The following is a 24,339-nucleotide window of genomic DNA, read 5'->3' as shown; positions in this document are numbered from 1 at the left end:
CATTAGCAGAGAGGCTGCCTAAAATCATAATAAGGTCACAGACACCCCAAAACACACCACCGGACGTGGTCCTGCCCACCAAAAAGGCAAGACCCAGCCTCATGCACCAGAACACAGGCACTAGTCCCCTCCACCAGGAAGCCTACACAACTCACTGAATCAACCTTACCTACTAGGGGCAGACACCAAAAACAATGGGAACTATGAACCTGCAGCCTGCGAAAAGGAGACCCCAAACACAGTAAGTTAATCAAAATGAGAAGACAGGGAAATACACAGCAGATGAAGGAGCAAGGTAAAAACCCACCAGACTAAACAAATGAAGACAAAATAGGCAGTCTACCTGAAAAAGAATTCAGAATAATGATAGTAAAGATGATCCAAATCTTGGAAACAGAATGGAGAAAATACAAGAAACGTTTAACAAGGACCTAGAAGAATTAAGAGCAAACAAACAATGATGAACCACAATAAATGAAATTTAAAATTCTCTAGAAGGAATCAACAGCAGGATAACTGAGGCAGAACAATGGATAAGTGACCTGGAAGATAAAACAGTAGAAATAACTACCGCAGAGCAGAATAAAGAAAAAAGAATGAAAAGAATTGAGGACAGTCTCAGAGATATCTGGGACAACATTAAACACACCAACATTCGAATTATAGGGGTCACAGAAGAAGAAGGGAAAAAGAAAGGGACTGAGAAAATATTTGACGAGATTATAGTTGAAGACTTCCCTAATATGCAAAGGAACTAGTCAATCAAGTGCAGGAAGTGCAGAGAGTCCCATACAGGATAAATCCAAGGAGAAACGCGCCAAGACACATATTAAGCAAACTATCAAAATTAAATACAAAGAAAAACTATTAAAAGCAGCAAGGGAAAAGCAACAAATAATGTACAAGGGAATCCCCATAAGGTTAACAGCTGATATTTCAGCAGAAACGCTGCAAGCCAAAAGGGAGTGGCAGGACATATTTAAAGTGATGAAAGGGAAAAACCTACAGCCATGATTACTCTACACAGCAAGGATCTTATTCAGATTCAAAGGAGAAATTAAAACTGTTACAGACAAGCACAAGCTAAGAGAATTCAGCACCACCAAACCAGTTTTACAACAAATGCTAAAGGAACTTCTCTAGGCAGGAAACACAAGAGAAGGAAAATTCCTACAATAACACACCCAAAACAGTTTAGAAAAGGGTAATAGGAACATACATATCAATAACTACCTTAAATGTAAATGTATTAAATGCTCAAACCGAAAGACAGACTGGATGAATGGATACAAAAACAAGACCCATATATATGCTGTCTACAAGAGACCCACTTCAGACCTAGGGAAACATGCAGACTGAGAGTGAGGGGATGGAAAATGATATTCCATGCAAATGGAAATTGAAAGAAAGCTGGAGTAGCAATTCTCATATCAGACAAAATAGACTTTAAAACAAAGACTATTACAAGAGACAAAGAAGGACACTACATAATGATCAAGGGATCAATCCAGAAGAAGATATAACGATTGTAAATATTTATGTACTCAACAGAGGAGCACCTCAATACATAAGGCACATGCTAACAGCCATAAAAGGGGAAATCAACAGTAACACAATAATAGTAGGGGACTTTAACACCCCACTTTCACCAATGGACAGATCATTCAAAATGAAAATAAATAAGGAAACACAAGCTTTAAATGATACATTAAACAAGATGGACTTAATTGATATTTATAGGACATTCCATCCAAAAACAACAGGATACACTTTCTTCTCAAGTGCTCATGGAACATTCTCCAGGACAGATCATATCTTGAGTCACAAATCAAACCTTGGTAAATTTAAGAAAATTAAAATCATATCAAGTATCTTTTCCGACCACAACTCTACGAGACTAGATATCAATTACAGGAAAAACTCTGTAAAAAATACAGACACATGGAGGCTAAACAATACGCTACTCAATAACCAAGAGATCACTTAAGAAATCAAAGAGGAAATCAAAAATTATCTAGAAAAAAATGACAGTGAAAACATGATGACCCAAAACCTATGGGATGTAGCAAAAGCAGTTCTAAGAGGCAAGTTTATAGCAGTACAATTCTACATTAAGAAACAAGAAACATCTCAAACAACCTAACCTTACACCTAAAGCAATTAGAGAAAGAACAAAAAAATCCCCAGTTAGCAGAAGGAAAGAAATCATAAAGATCTGATCAGAAATAAATGAAAAAGAAATGAAGGAAACGATAGCAAAGATCAATAAAACTAAAAGCTGGTTCTTTGAGAAGTTAAAGAAAATTGATAAACCATTAGCCATACTCATCAAGAAAAAAAGAATACTCAAATCAGTACAATTAAAACTGAAAAAGGAGAAGTAACAACTGACACTGTAGAAATACAAAGGATCATGAGATTACTACAGGCAATTATATGCCAATAAAATGGACAACCTGCAAGAAATGGACAAATTCTTAGAAAAGCACAACTTTCTGAGACTGAACAAGGAAGAAATAGAAAATATAAACAGACCAATCACAAGCACTGAAATTGAAACGGTGATTAAAAATCTTCCAACAAACAAAAGCCCAGGACCAGATGGCTTCACAGATGAATTCTATCAAACTTTTAAAGAAGAGCTAACACCTATCCTTCTCAAACTCTTCCAAAATATAACGGAGAGAGGAACACTCCCAAACTCATTCTGCGAGGCCACCATCACCATGATACCAAAACCAGACAAAGATGTCACGAAGAAAGAAAACTACAGGCCAATATCACTGATGAACATAGATGCAAAAATTCTCAACAAAATACTAGCAAACAGAATCCAACAGCACATTAAAAGGATCATACACCATGATCAAATGGGGTTTATCCCAGGAATGCAAGGATTCTTCAATATATGCAAATCAAGCAAGGTGATACACCATATTAACAAACTGAAGGAGAAAAACCATATGATCATCTCAACAGATGCAGAAAAAGCTTTTGACAAAATTCAACACCCATTTATGATAAAAACCCTCCAGAAAGTAGGCATAGAGGGAACTTACCTCAACATAATAAAGGCCATATATGACAAACCCACAGCCAACATCATCCTCAATGGTGAAAAATTGAAAGCATTTCCTCTAAGATCAGGAACAAGACAAGACTGTCCACTCTCACCACTATTATTCAACATCGTTTTGGAAGTTTTAGCCACAGCAATCAGAGAAGAAAAAGAAATAAAATGAATCCAAATCGGAAAAGAAGAAGTAAAACTGTCACTGTTTGCAAATGACATACTATACATAGAGAATCCTACAAATGCTACCAGAAAACTATTAGCACTAATCAATGAATTTGGTAAAGTAGCAGGATACAAAATTCATGCACAGAAATCTCTTGCATTCTTATACAGTAATGATGAAAAATCTGAAAGAGAAATTAAGGAAACACTCCCATTTGCCATTGCAATAAAAAGAATAAAATACCTAGGAATAAACCTACTCAAGGAGACAAAAGACCTATATGCAGAAAACTGTAAGACACTGATGAAAGAAATTAAAGATGATACAAACAGATGGAGAGATATACCATGTTCTTGGATTGGAAGAATCAACATTGTGAAAATGACTATACTACCCAAAGCAATCTACAGATTCAGTGCAATCCCTATCAAACTACCAATGGCATTTTTCACAGAGCCAGAACAAAAAATTTCGCAATTTGTATGGAAACACAAAAGACCCAGAATAGCCAAAGCAATCTTGAGAAAGCAAAACGGAGCTGGAGGAATAAATCTCCCTGACTTCAGACTGTACTACAAAGCTACAGTAATCATGACAGTATGGTACTGGCACAAAAACAGAAACATAGATCAATGGAACAAGATAGAAAGCCCAGAGGCAAACCCACGCACCTATGGTCACCTTATCTTTGATAAAGGAGGCAAGAATATACAATGGAGAAAATACAGCCTCTTCAGTAAGTGGTGCTGGGAAAACTGGACAGCTACATGTAAAAGAATGAAATTAGAACACTCCCTAACACCATACACAAAAATAAACTCAAAATGGATTAAAGACATAAATGTAAGGCCAGACACTATAAATCTCTTAGAGGAAAACACAGGCAGAACACTTTATGGCATAAATCATAAAGCTTCAGGGCTTTAATTAGGGACACAGTCACAGCCTGAATTAGGTCTAGCATCATGGCTTGAGTTAGGCCTAGCACCATGGACTGAGTTAGGACTAGTATCAAGGCCTTCCTTAGGGACAGTGTCTGTGTCTCAGTTAGGACTAGTAATAGGGCCATACTTAGGGACCTTGTCAGGACCTTGGTAAGAGATGCCTCAGGACATTAGCTAACAATAGTTTCAGGACTTTAGTTATTGATGGTAGCAGGGCCTCCCTTTGGGACAGCTTCAGGGCCTTAGTTAGAGACAGAGTCAGGGCTTGAGTTAGGACGAGCATCAAGGCCTTAGAGACAGCATCATGGTTTAGCTATAATCAGAGTCAGGACATTATCTAGGCACAGCAACAGGGAAAGAGCTTGATTTAGTGTCAAGAACTTACTGGGAGCGTCAGGACCTTAATTAGGACCAGCGTCAGGGACTGAGGTAGGAAGAGCATCAGAGCCAGCCTGAGTTAGGGACTTCGTCAGGGCCTGAGTTAGGCATAGCATCAGGGTTTACTTAGGGACAGTGTCAAAACCTTGGTAAGACATGTATCAGGACACAAATTAAGGATAGTGTCAAGATTTCAGTTATTGACGGCAGAAGAGGCTATGTTAGGGAAAGCTTCAGGGCCTTCATTAGGGACAGAGTCAGGGCCTGAATTAGGCCTAGCATCAATGCCTGAGTTAGGCCTAGCGTCAGGGCCTTAGTTGGGGACAGTGTTAGGGCCTGTGTCAGGACTACTGTCAGGGCCTTAGCTAGGGACAGCATCAGGACCTTAGTTTAAGACATTGTCAGGGCCCGAGTTATGGACAGCATCAGAGCCTGAGTTAGGCACAGCATCAGGGCCTACTTAGCGACAGTGTCAGGACCTTGGTAAGAGATGCATCAGGACATTATACCCTGAGAAAACCATAATTCAAAAAGAGTTACATACCACAATGTTCATTGCAGCTCTATTTACAATAGCCAGGACATGGAAGCAACCTAAGTGTCCATCAACAGATGAATGGATAAAGAAGATGTGGCACACATATACAATGGAATATTACTCAGCCATAAAAAGAAATGAAATTGCGTCATCTGTAGTGAGGTGGACGGACCTAGAGTCTGTCATACAGAGTGAAGTAAGTCAGAAAGAGAAAGACAAATACCGTATGCTAACACATATATATGGAATCTAAAAAAAAGAACAACAAAATGGTTATGAAGAACCTAGGGGCAGGATGGGAATAAAGACACAGACCTACTAGAGAATGGACTTGAGGACACGGGGAGGGGGAAGGGTAAGCTGGGACAAAGTGAGAGAGTGGCATGGACATATATACACTACCAAATGTAAAATAGGTAGCTAGTGGGAAGCAGGTGCATAGCACACGGAGATCAGCTCGGTGCTTTGTGACCACCTAGAGGGGCAGGATAGGGAGGATGGGAGGGAGACACAAGAGGGAGGAGATATGGGGATATATGTATATGTATAGCTGATTCACTTTGTTATACAGCAGAAACTAACACACCATTGTAAAGCAATTATACTCCAATAAAGATGTTTAAAAGAAAGAAGAGTAATTTGCTAAATATGTTGTAGAAATTAACAACACATTTAATCACTGTAGTAGGCAAACCATAGGGGGATTTTACTGGGATAAATTTTTATACAATTTAAATTTTATTTGCTTTATTATCTCAAGGTTTATTCCACAGAGTGATTTACCTTGACAAAGCACTAACATTATTTTTAGTAAGTTTGATTATAGAAAAAATATGGTTTCTGTTTTCCATATACTATTACAGCTTAAGGGAAACTGTGTTTAGCTATTTCATCAAGGAAGTGAAGACGTTACCTGAGTGCTTGTTTATAGCAATAGTATTGTGGTAGGTGACTATATTTGAAAAAAATAAAAGACAAATTCAGATGTTAGGTCAGTTGGATGTATTAATTTTGACTGTGTATGAAATGTGTTCTTAAATTAATATTTATCATTTTATTGTCTACTCAATTTACGTGACCCAAATATTTGTTTTTCTCACAAAATATTTTGCCCTGTGAAGAAGATGCTACATTCTTATGTCAATTGATTTTTTTACATCCATCAAATGTTATTTTAAGCTTTAAAAAGGATTAGCAGAAGCAAATTCATAAACAATGTTACTATGACTTTTATTCAAATAATAAATTGGGGGAAAGTAAGACAAAGTGAGTGAGAGAGAATGCTTTGTGTATTCATTCTTGGTAAATGGAAATATTTGTGTAGAGTTTTAAGAATAGTCACATTTAATGAAGGCCATATTTTGGTCAGAAGATTTCAATTTTTCATAGTCCTTTGTGTGTTTGTTACCATTCTCTTTCTGGCGTGTGTTCCTCAATGAAGTCTGTTTGAATGACACCAAGAAAGAATCAATTAGGATATTTTAAAAACCAGATAAAAGGATTTTTTTCCAATTAGATTTGACTAAAAGGACTAGACAATTTAATGACATTTTGTAGAGCATTTCCTGACTGATTTGCTGTAACGAGATAGTGCCTAGAAAAGTGACTGTCATATAAGAGGCAACATAAATACAGTCTCATTCCTTAGTCTTTTCTTTACTCATAAGGCATACATTGAAGATATTTCTCCTGAGACGGCAAAATTATTATGGAGCTTTGTAAATTCTGCCTATCTTGAGACAATGAACGTGGCTTGTGTTCAGATGAATATTTGCCTGCAGAATGGCAGTTGACAGGAAAATAACTATCATTACGTTGGAATGTGTTCCATCCTAAATAGCATGTGCAGCTATCATGACGTTTTGCTTCACTCCAAAATATGACTCTATCTAACTATATTTGAATGTGGATTTTCAAAAATAAAATATAACTAGAAAAATACATATATATATATATACACATGCACAGAATGAACTGCAAGCTTTGCCATGGGGCTTCCTCAGGCTATTTTAAATTGCATAATACCTCATCACCCAGTGGCTCAGCCCCAGACAGCACGCAGACAGTAGGGCACATTCTTGAAGCTGTAATGGATAACAGGTTCAAAATGCTGATATCAAAATTTGTGTCAAGTTTAAAAACAGCAAGAAAAAGAAATACAGCATGCAAGGTTTTTTCCTTTAGAAGGTCAGAAATTGGATTTGCTTTATAATCTTTTACGAAATATATTTTATGCAAATGAAATGTATTCTAATATGCTGTTTAGTGAAGCACAGTTAGCTTTAATGTTAAGAGACAGAATTTGATCCCTTCTTAGGGATGTTGGCTCTCCTGGAAACATTCTAATCAAATCGAGAACTTCTTATATGACGTATGGGAACCTGAATTTATCAAAAATTGTATAAATACTATATGCATTTTTAGTGGGATCCCCTTGCCTCTATGGTCCTGAATGTATCTGTCTTGCAAATAATTTGGAAATAAATTCCTAAGATTGTTAAATACAACTGACACTTTTGGAGTAAAGGCAAGTGCTTTGTTTCTGCTATGACAAAAAAACCCCATTGATATTTAAGAGTTTGCTCTTCAATATAAGCTAGAAATTCAACCCAGGCTGTATATGAATGTTGTATATTCATTATTAATCTTGCGTAAGAATTCTAAAGTAGTAGTGATTCTCCTTGACTCTAACATCCTCAATTATTTTAAGGAATGTCAGGCAATAGGAAAATACCCATTTTATAATGTTCAGGCCATTGGACTCAGGTTGTAATGCAAGTGTCCTCCGTATGTTGTCTCACTCATCTGTGAAATGCATTGGTTAGAGACTGCCCCGTGGAAATGACAAATGACTGTCAGACACGTCCAACTCCAAAGGCATTTTATCACAAAGTGTGTTGATCATCACAGACAGTATTAATGGAAGGAACTAGGGAAAGCCCACTCTGACGTACTTCTCAAGTCTTTAACCTTCTGAGGACTGGGAGACCTTTACTTTTCTGGCATTTTCATTAAGCCTCTAACACAGCATGTTGACACGTGGTGCAGAGATTTCAAACACAGCTCCGTGAGCACCACATGTGGCATGTGTGTACATGTAATTTCCCACTGTCAGCTGCATGGTGACATCGAGGCCACATCCACCCTTTTGTGCCTGACATACAAATGTTCAATCAGGCGTCCTTTACTGTCTCCTTTCACAGAGGAGAAACCCAGGGCAGTTAATGGAGGTGAAGTGGCATGTAGTCATTTGTGTTTCTCAGATGTGGCATCATGCATTATACAGGGCAGAGAAGAAATTGAGCTGAAGCAGAGGTGAGATGGTTGAATGACAGGGAAGGGAGTAAATTAAGGGGAAGTAGGAATTTAATCCATTTGTGATATGAGTAAGCCCCCCGCACCAAAGTATCTTACTCATAACCTGGAGCCAGAATTCATTCAGTAAGAATTTTCCTGAAATAATTTTAAAACTGAAGATTAGAGTAACACAGTCCAAAAATACATTTCCAAAGGAAATGGCTATAATTAAAATGTGCAAAGAAAAGAGAAGGAGAAAAGTTAAACGAGGGCATTCCTTTATATTGGCCTTTCTATAAAAATAGATTTTAGAACTCATGAATATATGGGGTTTCTAGTATCACAGGATATTTCATAAAGTAGGTTAAATTCTAATACCAATTCAAGTGCTTTAACTTTTTAAAAATGCTCTTTTCATGCGGTTCCAAGTATTTTTATACATGTGTATTCCTGACTATGTGCATTTATTGCTACAATGCTTCAGCTGAATAACTGTAATTAACATCATGCTCCCTGATGAATTATTGAAAAGAGGGCAGGTGGAAGACTCAAAGAACTTTATCCTGCATAAGGACAGAGGCCTGAAGTTAAGTCTTATTAACTGGAGAATCCAGGACCAGGCCATCAGTGTGGCAATATAAGACTTGGCTAAAGATTCTAGAAGGAAGTGCATTTTGGAGGCAAAGAAAGGACACAGAGAGGTGACAGGCAAAACTGGCAGATAACAGGATAAAGTGCAAACATCACTGGGAAGGTCCATGAAACAGCTGCAGCCAGAGTGCCCGGTCACAGCCCCTTTAAAAATGTTCCAGGAGAAAACTCTATGTACTGTAATTTGTGTACTCTATAATATTTTACTTTGCCCTTGGCCTTTCAAGATCCAGCCTGAACACTGTTCTCCAAAGACCATGTCAGCAGATCTGCTGGGATTTGAAGCAGACTTGCTATGCAGGTATGTGCATGAAGAGCCCAGGAAGGAATTTCTTATGGCCAGAAAGATGTGTTCAACTTATCTTAAATTAATGGGTCAGTATCAAAGAGACCACTGGTTTTGATCAGAGTAGAATGAGTGTGTGAGATCAGTGTACGACTCTGACCCCACTGCTCTGTAAGGGAATTTTTTCAGAGCTCTGAAAAGAGAAAACAGGAAAATCAAGCTGTTCTAATAAATAAATAAATATATATATATAAATATATACACATATATAAATAATTTATTTTATTTTTATATTTTTATATATTATATAAAAGCACAAAGAAATACTAATCTGTTGCCTAAGCCACATAGTGTATAACAAGTTGAGGTGAGAGATACTTTTGTCCACGTGTGACTTCTCTTGAAATACGTTGGAGTATGAAATGGGAGGTAAAAACATAGTACATTCAATTAACAGTCTTGAGACAGGAGCTACCCAGACTCAAGCAATTAGCCAAACATGTCTCAATATGAAGCAGGAAAAATTAATGTAAAACAATATATCACAATTTCACAGTGTGGTTCAATGAGAGAGAAAGATTAAGAGGGGATGGGACACAGGGCATGTTATATGGGTAGAAGTCTTATATTCACAGGTATGTATTTGGAGGAGGCTGAGATAGTGGAGTATTTCTGGAATATGTATGAGATAAAAATGGGAATTTAATTCATTTTTGGAACTTTTTAAAGAGAGAAGAGCTGTGGTAAGGACATTGCTAACAAGGGACAAAGTCAAAATAATCTATTTCCCTTTTGTTGTGAGATTAGTTTACCTGCTGCTTGGTCCATACTGTGAGACGATAAATTATGCCTAAACCAATTTAGCCCACAGAAGGCTATTTACGTGAATAGAATTATAGTTTGCACTTTTACTTATGATCTCTGTTAGGAAATTACAAATATGGGGACTCAGACACAGGACACATAGCACTCAAATACACAACGGTCAATTTCTAACAGCTGATGGTAATGGGGGGTCAGTTTATTGGGAAGAAGGTTGATATTTTTAAATCACAAATGAGGCACAGTGTTCAAATTAGATAAGCAAAAAGGAAATGTTTTGCTTAGGATCAAAATTTGTCCCAGAGTTCTTTGAATCTCTCCTGATTATAATCAGAAACAGTCCTTACATAGGATGTGAGGTTGAGGGCTTCAAAGTGACCTCAATTTTAAGAAGAAGAACACAATTGAATTCTAGGCAGAGACTGACATAACTAGAAACTTAGCCATGCGGTAAATGTTCTAGTTACCTTTTTTATGGTTATAAAAATGTAAAATAAAATATAAATGGTGGAATATTAAAGAATTTTTCCCATGCACTAAGTGGTAATTTATTTTTTATTTATTTTTATCTGTTCATTATTGGTCATTTTTTATTATTTGATTATTACAAATATACAGAGAATCCCAAATGTAGTTTGTCATTATTTTTATAACAAAATGAGTTTAACTACCATGCAAGACAAATATAGAAAAAGAAAACAAAATATTTAATAACCTCTGTCATGCTCTTCTCTTCATTATAGCACCTAAGTTAATCACTATTCTAACTTCTCTCTCCATAGGTTGGGTCTACCTTTCCTGAATGTTATATAAGTCAAATCACATACTGTGTATACTTTTGTGTCTGGATTTTTTCCCTTCTAAATTATGCTAGTGGAATTCTTCCTTTTTTTTTTTTTCATGTAGCAAACAAATTATCTATTGGTGACAAAAGAAATTTGTCCCATTTAAGCCCCATACATAGTGGCTTAAATCAACCATACTTCCTTCCTATCTCTCCCGGTTTCTGTAGAGGTTGATAGACTGAGCGTCTCTTCGTTCTACTCAGAATCATCTAGTTTGGTTTGAAGGCTGAGTGCTGGGATCATTTTACTAAATCCCATGTCTAATGCCTGGGATGGAAAGACTCAAATAGTTGGGGGCTGGCAAAGCTGGTCTTGGATTGCACTCTCTCTCTAATTCTATGTCTGAGATGGCAGAGTGGATTAAAAATACATATGATTTAACTATATGCTGTCTAGAAGAAACACATATATGTGTGAATGAAAATAAAAATTTAATATATCGAAATATGAAGACACAGTTACGTAGCAGTGAAAATGGCAATACCAGTAGATCGTAGTGAGTATACTGTAATAACAAAAACAACCATTAATAAAATTATGTAAATGAATACACTAAGAAAGAAATCAGTACTGACAGAGATATTTAGAATACTGTGTGCATTAAGACTATAAACCTATTTACAATAAAAAATAGAAAAATTCTTAGGTTTTAGGACTAGGCAGAGAGACCTGACATCAAAAGCATGACCCATAAAGAAAAAAAAAAAGATAAACTGAAACTCATTAAATTAAAAAAAAATAAAGAAAAAACCCTGTTTAGAGGATGTAGAGAAGCTACAGACTAGGAGAAGATATTTGCTGATCGCATATTGGACAAAGATGTATTATCTAGAATATATAAAGAACTCTGAAAATACAAGCATTAAAAATCAAAAACAGGGGGCTTCCCTGGTGGCACAGTGGTTAAGAATCCGCCTGCCAATGCAGGGGACACGGGTTTGATCCCTGGCCCAGAAAGATCCCACATGCCGCGGAGCAACTAAGCCCGTGCACCACAACTACTGAGCCTGCGCTCTAGAGCCTGCGAGCCACAACTACTGAAGCCCACGCGACTAGAGCCCGTGCTCCATAACAAGAGAAGATACCATAATGAGAAGCCAGCGCACAGCAACAAAGACCCAACGCAGCCCCCCAAAAAAAAAATCAAGAACAAAAGAAGTCAATTAGAAAATGAGCAAAAGACTCGAAGAGAGATTTACTTAGGAGAACATACAGTTCATAAATAAACACATGAAGAGATATTCAACATTTTTAGTCCTTAAGGGAATGTGAAATGAAAGGACACTGAGATGTCACACCTACTAGAGCAGCTAAAATAAAAAAAAAAAATAGAAAATGGCACTAATATCAAATGCGGAAAAGGCTGTGAAGAAATGGATCACTTTGCTGCTGGGACTGTAAATGGTACAGTCCCTCTGGAAAAGTGTATGGAAGTTCTTTTCTAAATTAGACAATCACGTGTCATGTGATGAAGCAATTTTATTCTTGCATATTTATCCCAGAGAAATTAAATCTTATACAACACAAAAACCTATACTCAAATATATGCAAAAGTTTTATTTGTGATAGCCCCAAACTGGAAACAGCTCAGATGTCTTTCAACTGAAGGATGCTTGAACAGAGTAAATCCATACCATTCAGCCAAAAAAAAGGAACATATTCTTGACTCTGCAGTTTATGGATCTCAAGGATTTTATGCTGAGGGAAAATAGCCAACTTTCCTGACATGACAAAAGTAGGCTGCCAGGCAGGGAGGTATACCTGTGGCTGTAAAATGAATGCATGTGAAACTGATGAAATCTGAATAAGACTGACAGATTGTATCAATGCCACGTTCCTGAAAGTGATATAGTTAGCAAGATATTACAATCAGGGGGAATCTGAGTAAACATTATAGAGGATCTCCTTGTATTCTTCAGGGAAATCTATAAATATGCCAAAATTAATAGATTATAAAAAATAAAACAGTAACAACACACTGAGATGGATACATCAAGGTGATGCAATTGAATGTGAAATTAAAACAAATGCAATCAGCAAAATCATTTAACCTAGGAATAAGGAGAGCAAAATCATCAGGAACAGTCAGTAGGAAATACTAGGTTTCTAAACTGAATTGTGACGACAAATCTGATGAAATTTAAAATCACTGAATTGTAAATCAAAGCTTGAATTTGAAAATAAAAATATATATTTGAATTCAGGGAAAATTGCCTAGGACCTTAATTATACATTTATGCATTTATTTTCCTTTGAGATATCCCTAATGTCCTTGATATATCAGTATATTTTTTCCCTAAATTCTGGAAAATACTTCTAATATTGAGAGACATTCATTTGGAAGGGAAAGGACTGTTAAAACCTAATAGCAATCTGATTTATAACTCCACCACAGTTAAGAACAAAAACTTGTTTCATGAGTACTGAAAGCCACATACAGCCTATATTACTATTAAAATCATTGCCCTTAATTGCTATTGCTTTTTTAGATTGCAATTTTAAATTCTGTTAATAACATTTGTCTGTTTTCAAGTGTGCAAGTAAAAATTGGTATTGATGACATTTTTATTTTAACAAGTGTGTTATAATTATCCTTACATATAACTTAAAATCAGCTATTTAAGGATTCATTTAGCTAACAGGACTAACGAAAGTAATAATTCCTGCACATTCCACACTATTTCAGTTCATTCTTTCAAAATTCGTGATCTGGCTTAATCCTACTGCATTGGTACTTGTCCCTTTTCCAATGCCCATATGGCATTTGCTTGAATGTTCTATTATTATCTATCTTTGTGTCTGCTGTAGCAACTGCAGAGCAGCTCATCACATTTCCAAAAGAAGCTTCATTCTATAACCACATAACTCTATAATAATTACCACACACTGCCATTCGATAGTCTTTTTATTGCCACTGTGATGCAGAAGTGCATAAAATAAAGTTGGTATTACAAAATCATTGGAGGCTTTCTGAATCTGATATACAGAATTCTACTGTTCTTTAAAGGATCAATCACTTACACAGATGTACAGAACTGAGAACATAGGTTCTTAGTTTGTTTAAAAGGAGCAACCATAGATCCACAGCAGACAGGATAGAGATGCCATATTGCCAAAATATATATATATATAATTTGACAAGAGAGTGCTACTAGAGGAAGCTTAAATTCTGCTTCTTTTTCTCATCTCTGTATTTCTTACGCTACTTTAAACTCTCTACTCATACATACATCATACATACATACATACAAAAGACAGATCCTTAAGACTTTTTAAGCATAAAATACAATTTTATAATACCAAATGGTATCAGTTCTCATGAAACATTTAAAATTATTTCTGATCTTCAATGGTGGTATTGAATTTCTATTACTATCTCAATGTTCAAAGAAAAGATAAAGTCATTTCCATGAAATACAGTGGAGATAGTAAACGAGCAACTTATATTTTAAGACTTGACTACTCAAGATTTCAACAAACCCATCTAATTTCAAAAAATCTCGCATTGAATATTAAAAATTTAGAAAACGAAATGTTCAGTTAATGACTATACCTTAGTTGGTTTAATTTTTATTTTAAAATAAGTACATTATAAAATATCCATATTTAAAGAATAATATAACATCAAAGTTCATGGTCATTATACTCTTCTTGAAGGTATTAAACCACACACATTAAAATAACTTTGAAATAAGATAAAAGGAATTTTTACAAAAAAACTTAGAGTGTCAGTGAACCCATCAATATCAACATTATAGTTGAAATAAATTAATCTAAAATACACTATACTTTAATAAATTAATTATAAATTAATCACAAATACACTAGACTTTAGAGCACTAATATCATAGTTCATGTCTTTTGGATACTTTTTGATATTGTTTTCTAAAATTAAAAATATACGCTGAGAGACTGCCCTGGTGGTCCAGTGGGTAAGACTCCGCACTCCCAAAGCAGGGGGCCCAGGTTTGATCCCTGGTGGGGGAACTAGATCCAGCATGCCACAACAAAGAGTTTGCATGCAGCAAATAATAGTCCGCATGCAGCAACAAAAGATTCCGTGTGTCACAGCTAAGACCTGGCACAGCCAAAATAAGTAGATAGATAGATAGATAAATTATATATATATATATATATATTCAAAATATGTCATAACAAAAGCCCAATAAAATAAGTGAATGTTAGTACTGACAAAATGTCAATAAGCACTTCTATACAGAAGTGAATGTACTCTCACCTTTATGTCAAGTAATGCACTTTTTTTCAGGCAAGTTGTCAAACAATTTGCAGCCAAATTTTCATGTTGATTTTTGCACCCAATTTTTTATAGCAATTCTCATAGCAAAGCATAATCAATAATAACATTCTAAGGATCACAAAGATGCAATATTCTGCCCCTCAAAAATTACCTTTAATGTAATTTGCGATTTCACTCTCCACCCCTACCATTCATGCTCCCTGAAGCAAATCCCAAACATTCTGATGGACATTTTCCAGATTAGAATGCACTTAAGGCAGTTACACATTCAAATTGTATCTCCTTGCCCTTTTACTAGGAAGGTGAGTCTATTCAATAAAAAGGAAAACAAATATTCAAAGGACAATCTAGAAAATCAAAAGATTTCATCCTTCATACCACCTCCTTGATACTACTACAACAAAATTAATCCATCCTCTATTAAAGATTCTCTTTGGAAAAAAAATGAATGTACTGTCCATTTAATTTAAGTGAAATCAGAGTGTAATCACATAATTTAGGATGTGCTATGACACAGGCACTCCAGTTACGAATTCAAGTGTTGGTTAATGAGATTTTTTTAGGCCAACTCTGCCTCACGTGACATCGTGCATTATACCCCCTGCACACATGCTCGAAAATTATGAGAAGAACAAAAGTAGAGGATGCAGGTGCCTGGCTCTGTGAGCAGCCCCAGCTGGCCTTGGCCTTTGTAGAACATCGAGATGACACAATCCCACCATTTATGTAGGCTGAGGGTTGAAGCTACAGGATTTTTGGTAATGTAAACTAAGTACACCCACCTGCTAAATGTGGATATATTCTTATGGCCATTTTACTTGAGATGTTTTAGGGTAAGGAAGAGGAAACGATTTGTTACGCTCTGCCTTTAGGGAAAAGAACTCACAATCATCACCAAGGGAATAACACTACTGTCCCATATATGCCACCTGAAATGCCCTCTGAAACTCCATTCCCAAAGTACGTGGCAAGAATTAAAAATTATGTCAGACAGTAACGATGATGAGAGAAAATCATAAGTAGATTTATCTGAAACCCCAAACACTATAAGCTTCAAAATTTTATACATATACGTGTATGTATAATTATTATATTTATTATATAACTTCTATACATATAGTTGGCAGAGCATTAGTACTTAAAAAATCATTTGAGTTTCTAAAGGTAAATTGACTGAATGACTTATATAAGTAACCAACAAGCCTAGTTTAGTTTCTAAAAAGGTAAAATTCAGTTGGTGTACAGATGCCATTTTTTAATCCAGAACTCAACCCTCCAGGTTTCTTCTAGTGGCTCCCTTTCCGGGCATTACCCTGCCTGATAATAGGAAAATAGGATTGGCTGGAAAGACATTTATCTTTCTCCAGTAAACCCATTATGATCCATCACAGTATCTTTAGGGGTAACTGGGAGGAAGTCTCGGGGCCTGTGCGAACTACATGCACCTACTCCCCATTTCCAGCTCAGTTTCTTGTTTCCTCTGAATTTTCTATCTCTGTTATCTGTTAAGCTCTAAGAAGGCTGAGATATACTTCAGATACTTTTGTGGATGAAAGAACCACCTAAATAATTAGATGCATGAAGCTCATTGTTACGGATTCAAAGGACAAGGAAAGAGCAGGAAGCATCACAGCCCAGGTGGGATTTAACATTGGACATCAGACTGGTCTATTCCTAAAATTCCTGCACTGTTTTGCCCTTAAACTATTAACTTGCTGTCACTTTTCCTGTGATCTTGTGAAGCTGCCCATCCTCACCCCCTCACCCCTCATCATCACCAGTTTTCTTAATTGTTCGTCACAGTAATTTAGTCCCCATCCACGGCTCCCCAACCCCACATGGTCCAACTAAGCATCTCTACTACTTAAACAGAACAGCTAACAAGCTGGTGTGCTAAAAAGAGAAAATTCACTTCCTACAAGAACTGCTGATCACTTTCTTTTCCATCCCAACTACATGCAAGATCTTGACTCTGGTACAGGCCCTGTCAAAGTAATGAGAAGAAACCGCGATTAAAAAAAACAATGAGTAGGTAGAAAAAGGAAGCAAAGAAATTGACCACATAACTGAAATTAACACGTTCCATAAAATTTTAAGAGTTTTCAACATTCCTCCTGGTCCAAGTTTAATCCCCTGACTTATCCTGTCAAAGTGTGTCCATCATCCTCCATCTTTTCCTGCTATTCTCCTTCCCACTTCTCTACTAAATTCTACTTAACTATCAATCTCAGCTCAGGGATTTCTGAGATTTGCTTTGCTCAATACTTTACAGAATATTTATCTTCTATCCTTACGTGATCATAGTCAATGTCAATAATCCAGAGACTTTTAAATCTCTGTCACTTTGCCTGTTCTACTTGGTAGTAATTTTTGCACACCTGGAATGAATCTGCCACACTGGAGAATTGCAGCATTCTTTATCATCAAGGTAATGTTTCAAATCAACTGAAGTTATTTCTTCATCGTTAAATATTTACAGCTTGTGTACAAGGGGCCATTTTCTCTTCAACGTACTTCAAATGAGAGAGTGAACAAAACACAAAATCTGTACCCTCATGGATATTACACTCCAAAGGGGAGAAAGATCAAAGATAAGTACAATAAACGTTTTGTTAGAGGACAAGTTCTAGAGATAAAAGTAAAACACAGAAAAGGTGTGGGAGGTGGAATGATAAATAATGTGACCAAGTAAGGTACACATGAGAGTAATAGATAAAACCCTGCAAGATGGTGTGGGAAGCATGGCAAGCAGGAAGGTTTACACTTAGGAGTAGTGAGGGGGTCAATGCAGCAGGAGTGAAGGCTGTCAGAAAGCTGAGCAGGGCAGGTTAGGGAAGGACTCTCAGGTTTTGAGTGGCAGCAATGAATATATACAAGTGGTCATAGAATAGGTTCTGTATATATTTTGATGTTAGAGCCAGCGAGATTTATTTATCAATGATGTGTAGGTTGTAGAGAAAGAAGAACTCGGGGGCTATCCTAAAAAGTGTGTGTGTGTGTGCTTGCTTGAGCAAATGTAAAAATGTGGATGTCACTGAAATGGGGACATTAACTGGCGAGCAGATTTGGAGGCAAGTGAGGAAATAACAGAACCACAGCACTGGCCACATTCAGTACGAGATGCCTATTACATATCCAAGTGGAAATATTGATCGGGCAGTTGGATATTTGAGTCTGGAGTATAGGCTTGCACATGTAAAGCCAGCAGGTTGAATAGGAGTAACCAAGGGAGTGGCTGTAAATAGACAAAGATGTGCTCTAAGATTCCTGGGGTATGCCAGCTCTTATCAGAGATAACGGAAGACTAACAATTGGGGCAACTGAATACTTGCAGTGCTGTCTTAGCCACGCTGCTACTAAGGAAACTAGTCCATCAAAAAAGAGCAGCAGAGGTAAAAGTTTCCTGTAAAAGTCTCATATCTCCCACATCTTTTACCTTATTCTTCTGTCCACAATGCCGCTTATATCAATTTCACCGTTCACTGATGATATAAAGTGGTCCTGTACTAAGAAAATCATGTTTTGTAGTGTTTTTTTCCCTCTAGCCTCATACACAACCCTTCCCCACTTTAATATGCATGTTTAATGAGCTCCCAACCGTTTTACTCAGCAAGTAATCTTTCAATTATTTCTTTCTTCTGTGTTTCGGTTTACTCATCCCATAATCCTGGAAAGAACTGCCGTCATATACCAAAATTCTGGCCAGCCGTTACCTCCTCAACATTGATCTAGGTCCACCCCAGACTTCCCAGGGCACCCTGTCTGTACATCTGTCATTGATTTACCACATTATATTGTAATTACATGCCCTTATTGCTTTTCCACATGTTAAAGTATATAACATACATAAAATTCATAACAGTGCCCGTCATTTAGTAATTGTTAAAAAGCTGAAAATGCACCTCAACTTAAAACAATCTAGTTCAATTTAATATTAAATTAATTTCAATACTCTACAGAAATTTACTCCAATTTACATCCTACCCCCTACTTTGTACTGTAATTGTTATACAAATCACACTCTTTTATGTTAGAAGCCTAGTAACACAGGGTTATAATTATTAATAAAAATGAAACAGAACATAAAGTGACAAACAAAAACACTTTCACATTGCCTTTCATGCCTCTGCAGTTACTGTCCTGATGCTCCTTATTCTTCGTGTGGATTGAAGTTACCCTCTAGTGCTCTTTCATTTCAGGCTCAAGGATTCCCTTTCATATTTCTTGTGAGAAGGGTCGGCCTTACCAGTTAGTGGAATAGCTAAGATGCAGTAGAGCACCATTTCCTTCTACTTGAGAATGATCCTTGTCTGACTTTTGTATATTTTCTGCGTCTGCTGCTGTTCTCTCTTTAGAATAAAAACAATTACATGCCTCTTTTATGATAAGATCACTTTGGGTTGAAATATAAAATGAAAAATCACTCTCCTCTACTCCTGCTTCCATAATTGTGAAGTGCTGGCCAGAGACTGAATAGTAGAGATGTGTCAGTAGTCCTAATTCCTTAAGTCAATTATTCAGTGATCATTTGTTCATTCACATTCTCACTCAACTTTTTGTTCATTCATCCATTCGCTGAGTTTGACCATCCCTAGGTTCCCTTGGAACCCTTCTCGATGCATGGCTGATACTACAGAAAGTATTAAAAGAACCAGATAGAAATTCTGCAGCTATAAAATACAATAAATGAAATAAAATTCCATTAAAGAGACTCAATAAAAATTTGAGCATGTGGAAGGAAAGAAATCAGTACAATTGAAGATAGATACAATTGAAATTATCCAGTGAGTAGAAGAGGGGGAAAAAGCAAACCACAAAATATTATTGAAATTAAATAAGACAAAAAGATATTTTCCTCATTATCTTCTAAAATATTTTTATTTTATTTTTTATTTTTTTTCATTTAGATTTACAATCCACCTGCAACTCTTTTGTAAGGTGTGAGGGAGGAGTGAGGGAGGAGTCAAGATGGATTTATTTGTCCATATGTAAAACCAGTTGAACTAGCAGCATTTGTAAAACTGACTACATATTCTCCGACTGTAGCGAAAAGGCATGTCATTATAAGGGATATTCTGCACTAACTATTCTGTTTCACTGGGCTATTTTTCCAAACTGTGTCATTATCAGTTTATATTAAAGTCTATAGCTTTCTAATAAGTTACTGTCTGGTAGGAAGTTCTACATCATTTTCAAGATTGTATTGATGTTACTGTTTTTATTTTTGAAATTTATATTTTGAGTATCATTTTCTTTCCAGATTTGATGTAAATTATTCAGTTGGAAGTTACTTATCCTCTTCAAATATTTTATGTATTTACTGATTTCTTGTGTTTTTTTTTAATTTACTTATTTAGTCATTTAGTTAGTTTACTAGTTTGTTTGTTGCATCTTTCATCTCTGAGAATGTGACTGTCCACTGCAGACAGACCATTTACCATTGTGGTTAGGTACAAAACCTTCAAATAGGCAATCTAAAGTTGAAGCCCAAATCTAGCTTACATTAGATGGTCCATCTAGAGCAAGCTACTCATGTTTCCTATGTCTCAATAGATTCAATGGTGAAGAGGCCAAACAATAAACTATCTAGGGAGTTCCCTGGTGGCCCAGGAGTTAGGACTCGGCGCTTTCACTGCCAGGTTAGATCCCTGATCGGGGAACTAAGATGTCTGCAAGCCACACAGCACGGGTAAAAAAAAAAAAATCTGGTAGATTTGAATTACACAGTTATTGTATGTAAACTTCTTGTGTCAGTGCCTAGTACACAGCAAGCACTCCATCTGCATGAGCTATTAGTACACTATTGCTGTTGTTATGATGATTTCTCCAGGGCATGTGAACTTCTTTTAGTAAAATAATACCTCCCCTCGTTAAGTTTAAGCCAACACCCCACTCACACTGTCAGGCAGTGTGGACTGGATGTGATGTACCCAACTGAAGTTTCAGGGGCCAACCCTTCACTGATATAAATTATTTTCTGGATTCCACATTCTCGATCACTCTAAATAGTTTAGGATGCAGCAGGTGAAACCAGGAGTCAATTAGACAGAACGCAACTTCTGAGAGCAAAACAAGTGTGTTTCCCCACTAGACATGAAGCTGGGATTGTGTTACAAAGTACATCTGTGGCAACAATTTGCCACTGAATTCAGATTAAGAATAAAATCAACACTTAAAAGGAGGAGGAAAAATTACTGTTCTTATTGTATATTTTGAAGCCCAGTGTACCTATACCTAAAGCCTTCCTACCTTTGATTTTTTTTAACCTAAATTAATGTTACCCTGTTTATTGGTTTTAGGTACATCTTTGTCACTTTTGAATTTCAAGAGTCATAACGGTATCATCCATCACTGTGACTGACGGTTTTATCAGACCAAGTAGTATCAGAGAGAAATTCTCCTGCCTGAATGAGAAGGTGAAGGGAAGATAGACAGGGTATTAAAAACACTGTAACTAGTATGGTCATCACTCTCCCAACCGTTCAGCTACTGAATTTGTCCTTACAGCCCTCAAAAGCAGCCAATCCCAAGGCAGTTTGAAAAGAAAATATGTTTGAATGCATGGTTTGCGTTCCTCCAAAAGACTCTGATTTGTTCTTCCAATTTCAGACAGTGAATATAGACACGTTTTTTTAAAGACTGCAATATTTTGTTACTGCTGAATGAAAATGAAAGAAGAATATCAATCTAAAGGTTGTCATCAGGATGAAAGGCTGCATTAAATGTTTATTAAAATGCCTTGTCAAAAGTAAATGCAAAATAAATTTTAATTACTGTACAAATAATACTACTGTTATTAATATTAATAGTACTACTGTTTTTTGTTATTTGCAACATTGAAAGAACTTGCCCCCTTTTTTAATAAAAATAGTTTGGATTTTACATTCCATAGACTTATTGTTTTTAAAAAGTTGGAAGTTATGACTGAAAACCAAGCGTGAATAATAAAAAGCATCACAGCTGATGGATTATTCCTAGCTCTCCTACTAGTTCTGGGTAAACTCATAAGGAATTATCTTCATTTCTGGGTTTCAGTTTCCTCATCTGTGAAGGGAAGTTTTTAGTTCAGAAGCTATACAGTGCTGTTGAGAGTAAAGGCAACTTTCTGTTTTGTTTTGATTTTTTAAGGACAGGATTTTAGATCATTATTCAATGACCTAGAAATACAGGGTGGGCGGGGGGGAATGTGTGACTAGAAAGGATTCAGAGCCACAGTAATTACATAAAGTTGGAGCCGTGAATTCTGGATTCAGTCTAGGAATAAATACAACTTAGGGTTAGATCTCATCCTCAAGTTCCAAGAATTATTGGCGTTGATGAGGGATGAGGCTCATTTTTTGGAAGGATTCTCCACCTGTGCTAAATAAACACCAGGATGTTCATGCCCAGTGGCCTGGTTATTACTGAGATGTTATTACGTGTCTTGAAGATGAGTTTGGGGCCTTCCATAAATGTGAATTATTCCCACTTTGACTGCCTAATCAGAGTTTGTTGCAGCGGCTGTTCCTATTTGTTATTATACCGGAAGTTAATTATAAATGATGTTAAAACATTCAGGCATTCTGATTGCTAATTTGGCTAAATATTACCTGTCTTATAAATCTGAGTAATAGGTGTCATGTGGACTCAAACGGGTTGTAAAACAGATGGTTATGCTAAAACATAGGTGAAACACAGGAGAAGGTAGGACAGAAAATTAACACTGTACTAAAATGCTTACCTTTCTCTTTAGTAGTGGCAAATGAATTGAGTAGGGCTTCCTTTTTTTTTTTTAGATTTGCTTTTTTTTTACTAGGCCATCAATTGCATTGATCTGAAGTAACAATATTCACGTTTATAAAATCTGCAGAAGTTAAAAATAGCTTACTCTTCCTTTGAAACCACAGGAAGACAATAGTTAAACTATTACGAAAAATCTACATATGATTAAAATGAAATATAGATCCCAATCACATATCAAGATGATCATTCATCATATATACTGCAGTAAAATTTGGATTAATTTGAGGGAGGATTCTGACTATAGAGACACTTCTCTATGGATCTCTGGCCCCATGCACTGTTTGAAGAGGGTGACTCAAGGGCTTCTGAAAAAAAAGACTAGTTGTGTATCCTTTTCCACTAGTTATGAGGATATATCATATATATATATGCTAGATATATCATATATATATATGCTAGATATAGTTCACAAAATTTACTCAAGAAAACAGGAACTATTTCCAGGTAATATTTTTATAACCTGAAGATATTTCAAAAGTTGCATGATTTGGAAAAAAATGTAGTAACAAAAATGGAATGATGTTCATTTAAATACATGATGTTCATTTAAATATATCTCTATAGTCTGAAAACCGTTAGATATAGTATCATTTAAAATAAACCAAAAAAAAAAAGAAGAAGAAAGTACTGGGGGAAAAAAAGGTAATTAGTGGACACAGACTCTTTGAGATTGAATAGCAGATGAAACTTGGTATCTATATGACAATGGAACATTAAGGAAAATGCTGAGATAAGATCGTGAGAAAAAAGGAGAGACGATGTATGTTGGGAGCTTAACACAGTGTGTCTGGTCAACCGTATGCTGAAAAATACTATCTATCATTACAATAATTGCATTTATTAAGTATTACTATTTGCATTATTATATATTATAAAATCAATTTAATTATCATTGTAATTAACATGTTTACCACTATGAAACATGTTTTATAATTTTTTCATTTTATTATTAATTTAAATAATAAATTAAATTACATGTATTTATTTATTTTATGTAATATACTTATTATTATTAAATATATGTTATATACAGGAGATATAAGTAGTGAGCTTCTTTATTTAAACCTTCTTGGTATAATTTGTTCTTGTTTAGCTAATCCCCAACTTTCTTCACTTTAAGACACTTCTTAGCTCTTGCTAATTCAAGCATTATCAACCCCCTATCTGCTTTCTTCTGTTCTCCTTGGCTTCTGATTAGAAACACCTTAAAACTTCTCCCTGCCTCTTAAGGTTTTCTTTGATTCTTTTTGTTTATGTCATTTCTCTTTGTGAGTTACTTTATGTAATTTATTTGGCTCT

The sequence above is a fragment of the Delphinapterus leucas genome, chromosome 14 (genome assembly GCF_059928025.1).
Source record: "Delphinapterus leucas isolate spDelLeu-1000000601 "Yukka" chromosome 14, BTC_Dleu_Yukka2, whole genome shotgun sequence".
Taxonomy (NCBI): domain Eukaryota; kingdom Metazoa; phylum Chordata; class Mammalia; order Artiodactyla; family Monodontidae; genus Delphinapterus; species Delphinapterus leucas.
The sequence above is the reverse complement of the archived record's forward strand: the minus strand, read 5'-3'. Positions refer to the sequence as shown.